Raw genomic sequence first — 13,130 nt, forward strand, 5'->3', positions numbered from 1 at the left:
GAAATTTGCAGGTAAATGGTGGGATCATCATCCTGGAAAGGATCATCCTGAGTGAATTGTCCCAGAAGCAAAAAGACACACACGGTATATACTCACTCATATAAACATACAACATAGGATAAACCCACTATAATCGGTACATCTAAACACACTAAGCAAAAGAGAGGACCCTAACTAAAATGCTCAATCCCCATCCTGAAAGGCAAAGAGGATGGACACCAGAAGAAGAAGAAAACAGGAAACAACCTAGGAACTTGCTACAGAGGGCCTCTGAAAGCCAGAAGAAAACAGAAAACAACCTAGGAACCTGCCACAGAGGGCCTCTGAAAGCCTCTGCCCTGCAGATTATCAAAGCAGATGCTGAGCCTGATGGCCAACTGTCGGGCAGAATGAATGGAATTTTATGTAAGAAGTGGGAAATAGCAAGAGCTGGAGAGGACAGGAACTCCACAAGGAGAGCAACAGAACAAGAAAATTTGAACACAGGGAACTTCCCAGAGACTCATACTCCAACCAAGGACTATTCATGGAGATAACCTAGAACCCCTGCACAGATGTAGCCCATGGCAGTTCAGGGTCCAAGTGGGTTACATAGTAATGGGAAGAGGGACTACCTCTGACATAGTCTGATTGGCCTGCTCATTGATTACTCCCCCCGAGGGGGGAGCAGCCTTATCAGGCCACAGAAGATGACAATGCAGCCACTTCTGATGAGAACTGATAGTCTAAGATGAGAAAGAGGAAGACCTCCCCTATCAGTGGACTTGGGGAGGGGCATGCATGCAGAAAAGGGAGGAAGGGTGGGATCGGGAGGGGAGGAGGGAGGGGCTTATGGGGGGATACAAAATGAATAAAGTGTAATTAATAATAATAATAAAAAAAAAGAAAACCAGATAGATAGATAGATAGATAGATAGATAGATAGATAGATAGATAGAGGCATAAAGCTAAAGAACAAATGGTCTGAGTATTCCAAAATCTACAGCTATCCTTTCAAAAGGGCCATAATTATTGACATGTGAAGGGCAGGCTTGAAAACAGTGTTTAATTTCAGCTTCATTAAGTTAAATGGTGTAAAACTTCACTTAAGTTTCGCTGTACAGAGTTACCATTTGCATAGCTCATGGTACCTTTGCCTATTCAAATTAAGCTCCTCCCACCTGAACACTGATGTCAAAAGCTCAGCTCTAGTCAAATAAGTCCTGGCCTGTGCTTTCCCTAGGAAAGACTGCTATTTTCTAGTCTTGAGCTTTAAGAGTATACTACACACACACTGTATATGATTATCACACTAATACTATAAGGAGCTCTTTGAACATCTCCTCTTCACCAGAATATGAATTCTCTAAAAGTAAACAATAATACATCTTCACTCTGTAAATCCTTGTTTTAGCACAACCCTTGGCATTACACAGGCAGTAAGTAAATGCTTGTTAAATAAGGAATATTGTAATGTTATTAAGGCCAGACATAGTGGGACACCACTAAGGAGGAATCTAATGTGGAGGCTAGCTTGGGTTACATAACAAGTCTAAGGCCAATTTTAACTATACAGCAAGACTACAACTCAGAGCTGCTTTTCACAAGTTAATACATTAAAGACAATATATATATTAATATACAGGTATTCACAGACTGAGTTGAACTACAAATTCTATACACAGAAGCTAAAATGGTACCTCTACCTCCAGTGGTTTCACCTGAAAAAGGAAGAAATGCTCATGGTTTTCATAGTAATCACCTACGAATTGGGAGGGAAAGAATTAAAGTTCTTCAGTATTATGTAAAGAGAGGTGTTTTTTTTTAAATTTCACTTAAAATTATTTTTATTTTTCATCATCTAGTACCCTTTTGTAATCACTAGCTTTTAGAACATCTATTCATTGTATACACATGTCTTTAGGAAGCTGTATGTCCTAACCTTTTTCACAAAACTAGAGCTGAAAGTCAAGTTCAGTGAAACTTTGGTTTCATCTGCCAGAGCTGACTAGAACAGAGAATACTTGCTTCATATTACAATTCCTCTATACTGGTTTAGAATGAGAGCACAGAATCATGACACAATACAAGAATTTAGAATCAGAAGACAGGCTTTAATCCAAACACTGGGAGGCAGAGGCAGGTGGAGGTCTGCGACCACGAGGCCAATCTCTTCCCAGGCCAGCCAAGTTACATAGGGAAACCTTATCTCAAAACAACAAACGACTTAGAAGTCATGTCTATCCAAACACAGTGGTGAAAGACAACATGCAGAGAGACAAAAATGAAGTGAACAAGTAGGGAGCGAGGGAGGCATGTAGTCAGGGCACGGAGACAAATGCTGCCTGACTACTTTGGAGTGTCCTGATCTCATGCTCTTTCAGGAGGGCTGACTGTTCTACTATCATCAGATGCCACGAAATCCCTAGTATCCTTACAACTAATTCCCATTTGGAGTAAATTAGGCTAAATTTGGTTTCTATTGCCTATAAACAAAAGGAAGTTGATCAAACAACAACCCTCAAAACAAAACAAAAAAAAAGTGTATCTTACTCCTATAATCCCAGCAATCATGAGGAAGGTGAGGCAGAAAGATTAAAACAGCTTTGTCTACAGAGGGAATCTTTAGTTCAGTCAGAGTTATATATTGACACTCTGCCTCTTTTTTAAAAAGTCAAGAAATACTAAAATAGCAATTAATCAGAAAAAGGAAAGTCTTTTTTTTTTTTAATATCCATGAAACAAGAAACTTCAACCACCCCTTAGCCTAAAAGAATGAAAAATATTAATCAATGAGAACAGGTTCAAACAACCCAGGGATCCAACTTCAGTATAATTATTGCCAACACAGCAACATGAATAAATACTATTACAAAGCTGGGGATGCAGCTCAATAATGACATACTTGCCTAAGAAGTCCAGCTCAATCCCCAATACTACATTTAAAAAATACGTATTTGAATAGAATACTATTACAACGTTCTGACATCCAGAAAAAAATTGAAAGATGAAGGGATAGGAAATATCTTAGTGTTTATTTGAACAAAAAAAAAGTTTTGTTTTTTTTTTAATTATTCGGACTGTGCGTCATTACATAGACCAGGCTGGTCTTCATCTTCAAGCCTCAGCCTCCACTGTGCTGGTATATGTCACCATACTAACTTATTTTTTTACAGAAGAATAGTATCACTTAAATATAATCTTGACTTAAAATGGGGTTAGGGTAAACTTTTCTGTTGAAAAGAGCCAGCTCTATCTCACAAACCAAAATGTAACCACTTTTCCCCATTCATCTATACCCATTCTCTTAAAAACATGTTACTTTAGAGTCTTCAACTAAAATACTCAATACTAAGACAATGGCCTGATTAAAAAAAGCAGTTCCCAACACTTCAATCATTATATGGTATTAGCTTCTAACACAAGACATTTCCATATTAATTTGATAATAGTTTGTTAGAATCTTTCTTTAGCAATTAAAGACCTTTTAGGGAAAAAAAATCTAGTTTCTCTAGCAACAATTTTCAAGTAGACACTGAAGAGTAATTTTGCACTGTTCCTTTGCTCAAAAGAAGTCAAACTTACTCATATAATCTGAAACAGTGAGACAGAAAAACTTACACATTTAGCAACAAGCTCAGAGATAAAAATAAAACAAACAGGACTTTTATCAATTTGCCAAGATTATACAGATGGGTTTGGTATTCAAAAACAAAATAAGGGATGGTAAGTTTAAGGTGGAAAAAAAAACAGATTCTGAAATAAAAAATAATTGTAAGTAAACGTCTTCATCATTTGCACTAATGGAAGAAGACAGGGAATTCTATATTTTTAATGTCTTATATTACCTCTGGACAGTACTTATGGAAATTACATCTGATTGGAATTATCCAATATTCTGATAACTTATTTTAAAACTAATAGTGAGGGTATACCAAATAGTAAGGGTATATGTTTGTCTCAGAAGTATAATGTTTTCACCCATATTTCACCCCTTTGTTTGGCCTCCTCACACCTTAATCCATATCTGGAAAAGTTGGTTAAATGCCAAACAGACTAAGTGATGCTTAAAAGAAAATGGTATTCCTAGAGTTCTACTAGAACTAAGCAAAGCATGCCGAATTTTAAATCAGCAATGAATTAAGTAGTATAATTAAGAAATGCTAATTACCATCAAAGTCAGTTTCACATATGTGGCAAGATGCCAAATGTAATTGCTAGAAAATATGGACTTAAGGCCGGGCACTGTGGCAAACATCTGTAACCCCAGCACTCGGGAGGCAAATCTCCGTGAGTTCAAGGACAGCCTGGTCTACAGAGCAAGTCCAAGACAGTCAAAGGTACATAGAGAAACTGTCTCAGGAGAGAAAAAGAAAATAGACTTAAGACTCAAGTTTTCAAGATATCCTGAAAGGTTAGAAATGTTATCTTTCACTTTAAGATCCACATTTCCTTGGTGTGCTCTTTCACTCACTGATTCTAAGCCTAATGAGGGAAACCAACACATGAATTAAAATACTCTAAAGTCAACAATAGTTTGAATAAATTATTCACTGAGTACCAGATATTGTTTCAAATATTTTATTTGTATTAGCAAATTTAAGTGTCACAACTTTATAAATGTACCTTTTCCCCAGTTTTACATGAGAGGAAACTGGGATACTAAGAAACAGGAGCAAAACCAGGTTTCAATCCTACACCCACTGATCCTTAGCCAAACAACTACTTGGTATACCCTCTCAAACTACAATAATTGACTCAACAAATTCTTTTTTAAATTACATTTATTTATCTTCTGCGTGTGCATGTGTGTCACAGTACACATGTGGAGGTCAAGAGACAACCTTCTAGACAGAAAGCACCTTTCACCCACTGTGCCATCTTTCTGCCCCTCTACAAATTCTCAGAGTAACTCCTCTGGAGCTTGAGACACAACTCAAGCTCCAGTACTTATAGATTATTTCAGGAGAGACTCAATAACCCAGATCAGAAAAGACTTTCTGAAGAAAATAATAATGCCCTGATTCTTTTTTTTAATTTTTTTAAAATTATTTTATGTGTATTCATGTTTTGCATATATAGCAGAAGAAAGTGTTAGTTCTACTGGGACTGGAGTTACAGATGGTTGTAAACTGCTATGTGGGTGCTGGGAGTTGAAGCTGGTGCTTCTGCAAGAGCAGCTTGTATTCTTAACTGCTGAGCCAACTCTCCAGCTCCCTCTTTTGTTTGTTTGTTTGTTTGTTTGTTTGTTTTTTGAGACAGGGTTTCTCTGTGTATCCCTGGCTGTCCTGGTTCAAGCTGGTCTTGAACTCAGAGATTCATCTGCCTCTGCCTCCCAAGTGCTGGGATTAGCAGTGTGTATTGCGGCAGCCACCATCCCATCCCTGGTTCTTAAAGGATATAAAGACCCTAGCTAGACAGAATAAAGGGAAGAGAGGAACAGCAGCATTCCAGGCAGAAGGCTCACAGCAGCAATGCAACACTCCAGAAATAACACATATATTCAAGGAAACTTCAAGAAGAGTGCTATAAGGCTGGAGTAGAAATGGAAAGTAGAAATTATAAGAGTTAAGATTAGAGAGACAAACAAAAACCAAATCATGGAGAATTTTAATGACATGGTAAGGAGTTGACAATAGAGTCAGTAAGGACTTTTCAATTGGTGTTTTAGACATACCATTCTGGCAATTTTGGGTTTTGTTTGTTTTGTTTTGTTTTTTGAGACAAGGTTTCTCTGTTAGCCTTGGCTGTCCTGGACTCTCTTTGAAGACCAGACTTGCCTAGAACTCACAGAGATCTGCCTGCCTCTGCCTCCTAGAGTGGGATTACAGGTGTGAGCCACTGTGCCCAGCTCATTCTGGCAATTCTGAAAAGGTGAATTTCAAGAACAAAACTGAAAACAAGAAAACAAGTAAGAAGGAAGGAAATAGTTTGTAAAGGGAAGCACTGGAATAAGGATGCTATGGAAGTTTCTGATTCAAAATTATTTAATGAACACAAAGATTGTTCTGTAGACAAAGGCTCCTACCACCACACCTGAAGACCAGAGTTTAACTTCTTTGGAACCATAGGTAGAAAGACAGAACTAACTCTAGCCAAGTTGTCCACTGACCTTCATATTTGGGCATATGCACGTAACCACAAATACACACAAACACACACACACAGTTTGGTAGCCTGGGGTACATGTACCTAGATAAATAGAGATTTAAGTGAATGAGTGAATATAAAAAAATAGAGTGAAATATAGGAAGGACTTGTGCATGATTACTAAGAGCCTCTTCCTTGATTATGAAGTCAATGGCACCTCTGAAACACAACGAAATAAAAGCAAAACTTTATGTAAGTACATAAGTGTAGTTTGGATAAGACTTTGAGGAGAAAAATGACAAAGTTAGATAAGGCATCATGATCTTAATTCACGCTAACTGTACCAAGAAGTTAGAAACAACAAAAAGAAAAAAGGAAAGGGAAAAAATAGGCCTCTTTAACATTTGTAAATATCCTGAAAATATTCTAAAATAAGTAAAGCAATCTTTTTCAAATAAGTAAGAAAAAAGCCAAGCAGAAAATATGTAAAGAGGGGCTGGGGAGACGGTTCAGCAGAGTCCTTGCTGCACAACCGTGAGGGCCAGAGTCAAGATCCTAGAGCCACATAACAAGCCAGGCATCCCATGCCTGCCTGCAACCTCAGAGGCAGCGGGGCAGAAACAAGAAAGCCGAGAAAAGACACTTCCCAGGTCCAGGAAGAGACCCTGTCCCAAAGAACCCAGCACAGAGTGTCAGAAATGGACGCCTAAGAACCTCTTCTGACCTGAGTTTTCCAACAGTCGTACTCCCTCACACACTTTCACATATTCTCACGCAGACACACCAACAAATCTTTTTTTAAGAAAAGAAAATATGCAATGGATATGTACACAGAAATTACTGGAGATGGCCAACAACAAGAATATTAAAAAGATAAAGAAACACAAGACAAAAAAAAAAAAAAAAAGAAAGAAATGCTATCAAGCAGACTAGCAAAATCCAAAATCTAACAATGCCTGGAAAGGATACACAGAAACAGAAATACACATTGGTTGTCAAAATCCTATAAATAATTTATAAAGGGAAAAGTACTTGTATCCTAGGACTCAGCAATTTCACAATCAGGTCTATGACCAGAAAAAAACTCTGGCATGTTGCTTTTAAGACAGTGGTTCTCAACCTTCCTTTAAGTTAGTGGTTCACAGCCCTGTAATACAGTTCTTCATGTTATAACCCCCAAACATAAAATTTTTTTCATTGCTACTTCATAACTATAATTTTGATACTGTTCTGAATCATGTAATGTGAGTTGTAATGTGAATATCTGATATGCAACCTCTGTGAAAGGGTCATTTGACCCCCAAAGGGGTCATGACCCACAGGATGCTTTAAGAAATAAAGGAATATTACTGAGGCATTGTTAATACCAGAAGCATTACTAGAAGAAATGATAATTGTCAGTACAGCATTCATTCAATGGGACCTACATAGCAATAAAAATAAATCAACTGGACCTAAGATATCAATAGATAGGGTAAAATAAAGAGAATTCAATGGCTGTCTACCAGGACACAGCACTAGCATATCTACTTAAATTTACTAGTATTTGAAGACAAGAAGAGAAGGAGTGCCAGACATGCAGACATGGTATACTTTTTTTCTTTTTTATGTAGCTCTATCTGTCCTAGAACTCACTGTGTAGATCAAAATGGCCTTGAACTCACGGAGATCTGATCGCCTCTTTCTCCCTAGTGCTGGGATTAAAGGTGTGTGCCAATACACCTCGATGACATGGTTTGTCTTAATTACTGTTCTATTGTCATGACAATGGCAAAGTAAAAAGAAAGCATTTAGTTAGGGTCTCACAGTTTCAGAGTGCTATCAAGACCATGATCATCATGAAAGGATGCATGGCAGCAGGCAGGCATGGTACTGGAATAATAAGTGAGAGCTTACATCTGATCCACAAGTACTAACAAGGAATGGCGCAGGGTTTTGAGAACCAGCAACACACCTCCTCCAGCAGGGCCACACCTCCTGAGTCTTCCCCAACAGTTCTACCAAGTGTAGATCAAGTCTTCGAATATGAGCATCTAGGAGGCCATTCTCATTCAAACCACCAGTATTTTTTTCAAATTTATGTAAATGAACTCATTTATTTATTTTTGTACAAAAACCTTAGGAAATGAACATCTCTATTGCTCCTATTTGATAAGATGGGGCACTAAGGATATAGTTTAAATAACTATAAAACCATTAAGTAAAAAATAAACAAATAAATAAACCATTAAGTAGTAAAGTCAAGATTCAAACTAAGTGCTTGTTGCCCTTGTAGAGGACTGGAGTTTGGTCCCCAGCACTCACAACTGTCTGGAACTCCAGTTCCAAGGGAGACAACACCCTCTTCTGGCCTCTGCAGCCACCAGGTTTGCATGTGTGCATAGACAAATATGTAGGCAAAACACTCATTCTCATAAAATATAATTAAAATTTTTCCCAAAGGTTCAAACCAAGAAAGTATGGCCCTAATCCATACTTTTTCTTAGCAAATTTTATGTTAACATTAAAAGCACTAGTTTTCAAGACGGATTTTTCAGACACGTCACTGTACTTTGTTCTCAGCACTCAGAGCAGAGCCAAGTGGTGGTGTAGGGTGCCTTGGGGAGGTAGGGACAGTAGGATCAGGAATTCAAGGCCAACACAGGCTTCCTTTCAAGTTAGAATTCAGCCTGATTTGTATGAGCTCCAGTCTGAAAACAAGCACTACAGAATGCAACATTCACTGTCTGGGTTCTATAATAGGATGGAAGATGGAGGGGAAGGAAACTGGAAGGAACAAAAAAGAATTTAACGTCATGTAAAGTGTAAAGTTCTATATTCTCTTCTAGAATTCAGTGTGGTAATTGTGATATACATAGTTCTTTTATATTAAGTATATATCTGAGGCAAAAATGAAAAAAAGTCAACATTTATGTAGGTATGTGGGTGTGTACTACATATTTTGGTAATTGTGTTTATTTTTAAAACTTCTCAAGAAGAAAAATGTCTCATCTACAGAACAACACTTACAGTTGGACATGACAGTCACGTCTATAATCTCAGATATCTGGAAGAGGAGGTGAGAAGCTGGAAGGCTCAGGGGACAAACTATCTCCAAAACCTGGAAGAGAACTGGAGAGGTAGCTCCAGCTATCTACTACCCAGACATGAGGACCGGAGTTTGAATCCCCAGTACCCACATGAAAGACTGAGGGAAGAGGTGTACATCCGTGTCCCCAGTGTTGGGGGTGGCAGAGAAAGGCTGATCTCGGGAACTCAGTAGTCAGACAGTGTAGGCAACTGATGGGCTCTAGGTTTACTGAGAGATCCTATCCCCCAAAAATAAAGGAAGGCATCTGATGCCAACTTTTAGCCCATGCAAACAAGCATAGGCTAATTAATCAAATAGAAATTACCACAGAAATAAAAATAAAATTTCTGATCTCCGTATTTCAGGTTTTACTTATAAACACACTCCAACATGAAATAAAATGTTCCAAAAATATATCTGAGAAACAGGTGTCTAGAACCCAAAAATCAATTTCCCCCTGGGAAAATTACAAAAAGATATGAAAACAGGAGGTGGGAGGGGGTAGATTAACAGCGAGAAAGGAAAAGCAGGGACACATGTACTGTTGGCCCCAAAAGCAAACAACACTTCTCAGGCAGGGTTGGAGGGCAGAAGTCATGTTTTATTCACCTTTGTATCCTCAGTAACTAGCAAAATATTGGTATCTCTTAAACATCCCAGTGCCGTTGCCTAACAACTGATGAGGTAATGAGGAAAAGACTGAGTTCACTATCAATAGGTGGCACTGTCAACACAGAGCAGTTTCGTGCTGGAAGCAAAAAGAACCCAAAAGTCAATGTGCACAGATGCAAAACATCCACAGACATAAAAACAAATTCAAAGTTGGCACTGACAACTCACCCAAATAACCAGTTGTTTCTGCTACAGTGATTGCGCATACATACCACATTCCAGCAAGAAAGCAGTTTTCCTGTTCAATCTATAGTGCTTTAGATTTTCAATGTTTTCTCTTAATCCTTTAATGCCACTTTATGACTAAGAACAGTAATTTAGCTGAATATGGTGACATAATCCCAGCACTCAGGTGGTTGAGGCAGGAGGCTCTCAAGTTGTAGGCCAGCATGAGCTACATAGCAAGGACCTGTCTCAAAAAAAAAAGTCCTTTTATTATTACAGTAACTCTCTGTATAGATGAACAGTGTCTCAAATATGAAGCTTTACACTGTTCTTTCAGATTACAAAGTGATATCAATGATTTACAGTAATCAAATATAGCTGGACCCACTTCACCCCACCAAACCAATTCTACTGACTGAAAAAACCAACGGGGTTCTGGGACAGCCAGGGCTACACAGAGAAACCCTGTCTCAAAAACAACTGGGGATTGGGGAACAGATGAGAAAGGAGGAAAAGTTGATTCACTTTTCTTTAGTATCTCTTTCTTCTACCTCTGGCAGTAAAGGGTAAAATCCTGAAAAGAGAAGCCTCTGGCAGGGGAGAATGCAGAAACAGCAAGTTCATCTCCCTGCTGGAGTCACTTATGTTTTCTGCTTACAATTATGAGGTGCCAGTGTAAACAAGAATGAAAGATCTGTAACATAACAATCACCTCTGCCTTTAGTGATGGTAGGCTTCCCATTAGAGAAGGCTTAAAAGTCTACAAACATCTAGTATCACACAGGAAGAAAATATTGTTTTCTTCTTTGTCATAATGTCTACGATTTCCTGAATACATTAATATGATGTACTCTGTCCCTTCGCTCAGATAACCTTCTAATTACACTAAATGTTATTCAAGTTGTCAGAAATGGGACAAAAGTTCCAGGAACTTTAGAATCAATAACTACTTAAGATGGTGGTAATTCCTGTGGAAGAGCTCAAACCAGCACCAGCTTCCTGACTCTCTTGAACAGACAGAAAAGTTTTACTCCTTCACCAAACTTCAAAAATGTAAACTTGTGCACCTAAGCTTGAAATGCAAATTTTGCTTTTTTTTTTTTTTATCCCTAATAGTAGACTGGTATCAAGATCAATTAACTTCCCTCACAAGCACATTCTTTCAAAATTCCACAGCAAAGTAGGTCTGTGTTTAATCACTCGGAAAAAAAAAGAGAATTATGTAACACATATAGAATGATGATGGTAACTGTCTGTTATTCTAGACTCTTGCTGGGAGCTGCAGTTCAAAGGGAGTTTGTGAAAATAAAAAGCTGCCTCAAATGATTATTAGGTCTCGCCCAAACAAAACAAACTCCCCATAAAAGGAATCAAATACAATCTTATGTTAAGTTCAATTAGGGCTCAAATAGATCAGAAATCCTATTTACTTTTTTCAGAAGCTGTATCTCAGAGCTACTATAAACATAAATTGAACTTGCCCAAGAATCCTTACTTATTAACCAATCTTGGGGCCCCAGAGACTCCTTTTTATAATAATCTCAAACGCACTACAATAGTTCAGTGTAACCTGGGCTACGATGTTTACAGGTGTCTCCACCTCCTTCTCCCAAGGAAAGCGGAGGTAGTATGGGGTAGGCAGAGAAGAGAATAAGGCTCTTCATACACTAAACAAAAGCTTGTGATCGTGTAATATATAATATTGTTTCTTTTACATCGGGGCTACCCTTTTCATTCATGTCTAATACACTTAAGAGAATAATATATTCACAGAGTGACACAATTTCTTCTCTCCCTTGTCTCTGGCAGGCTGACACCCACTTTCCCTTCAACTAAATACAAGCCTGTTGACGGATGCCTGTCCTGCTTTGCAAACAAGAAATAACTGTCCTTTAAGACAAATAAAAACCCTCTCTGCTCTGAGGCCAACCAACCATTCGTCTGAATGAAAAGCACAGTGCAGCAGCAACAGCCAAATTTCCCTTTACGTCCTGTCATTTAAACGCACCATAATGAAGAGCGATCGCTGCGACCCAATTCTAGGTCACAAGCTTTTCTTTCGACCCTTCACCCCCTCCCACCTCGCCCCCCACTTTCCCCTCTAGAAAGAGCTAAACTTCAAAAGGAGTGGTGATGACCAAGAACTGCGCGCGCACACACACACGCACACACACACACACACACACACACACACACACCCAGAAAGAAAAAAAATAAATGGCCAACTTGGACGCTGGCCGGGCTCACGTGGAACCTGAGTCCTAACCCGGCCCGGCATCGCGCAGAGCAGCCGCGGGAAAGCAGCCCCCGCCGCGGGTTTGAAACCCGGAGCAGGTGGGATTCCGGGAAGCCACCTTACGTAACGGGCTTGTCAAAATTCCAGCCTCGGGACCTCGCTCCCCATCCCCTGCCCGCCCGCCCTCGCCCCCCGCCCCATCACCCCGACAACGACAGCTCCAGGCTAGCCCCGAACGGCCGGGGTGGAGGGCGCGACCCCCTTCCGAGCCCCGCGCGAGTCCGCTCACGGAGGCGCCCGAACGCCCTCGGCAGCACCTCGCCATCCTCCGGGACAGCCCGGGCCCCTCCGAGCAGCTGCGGGCGCCCGGCGGCCCTCCGAGTCCCAGCGCCCGGCTCGGCGTCGCTCCGCCAGTCACCTCTTCAGGGCCGTGACAGCTCCCTTCGCCGCCGACGCCCACGACGCCGCCCCCGCCACTCACCTCCCTGCCGGCCCCCGCGCGAGCACCGGGAAGAGCCCGAGGCGCGGGGTCCGATCCCCTCGCGCGCGGCGGGCGGGACACGAGGGGCGCTGAAAGCCGCGGCGCTCGCAGCCCGCTTAGCTCATCCCTCCCCCCGGCCCGGCGCTCCGCCCTGCCGTCTCAGTCAGACGGGACTCCCCCTCCCCGCGCGGTCGCCAGTGCCTCCGCCTCCTTTCTCAGCACCAGCCGCCGAACCCGCCGCGGCCGGCGCCATCTTGGCGGTGACGGAAGCGGCGGGGAGGCGGGGACTATGGCCACAGAGACCAATCACATGCCGAGCCTGGCCTGAGGGGCGGGAGAGGGCCGGGCTGGGGGAGTGGGCCGTGGGGGAGGGGGAGCGAGGGCCCCCGCAAGTGGGCGGGGCCGGGGGCCGGGCTGCCTGGTGACGCGCGGTGTAG

General features: G+C 41.1%; 1 protein-coding gene across 4 annotated transcripts in view; it reads right to left on the reverse strand.

The window, feature by feature from the left end:
• The window catches only part of Dennd4a (DENN domain containing 4A), a 106,864-nt gene extending 93,937 nt beyond the window's left edge, over positions 1 to 12,927 (reverse strand). For 3 of the 4 annotated variants that reach the window (XM_060384893.1, XM_060384891.1, XM_060384892.1), the window contains exon 1: positions 12,694 to 12,923. The gene's annotated coding sequence lies outside the window, so the exon portion shown is untranslated. Of the gene's footprint in view, positions 1 to 12,693 lie in introns of all 4 variants that reach the window. The other variant, XM_060384894.1, reaches the window with a different exon arrangement.
• Positions 12,928 to 13,130: the final 203 nt, after the last annotated feature.

This window comes from Meriones unguiculatus, chromosome 6, assembly GCF_030254825.1.
Source record: "Meriones unguiculatus strain TT.TT164.6M chromosome 6, Bangor_MerUng_6.1, whole genome shotgun sequence".
In the NCBI taxonomy this organism is placed as follows: domain Eukaryota; kingdom Metazoa; phylum Chordata; class Mammalia; order Rodentia; family Muridae; genus Meriones; species Meriones unguiculatus.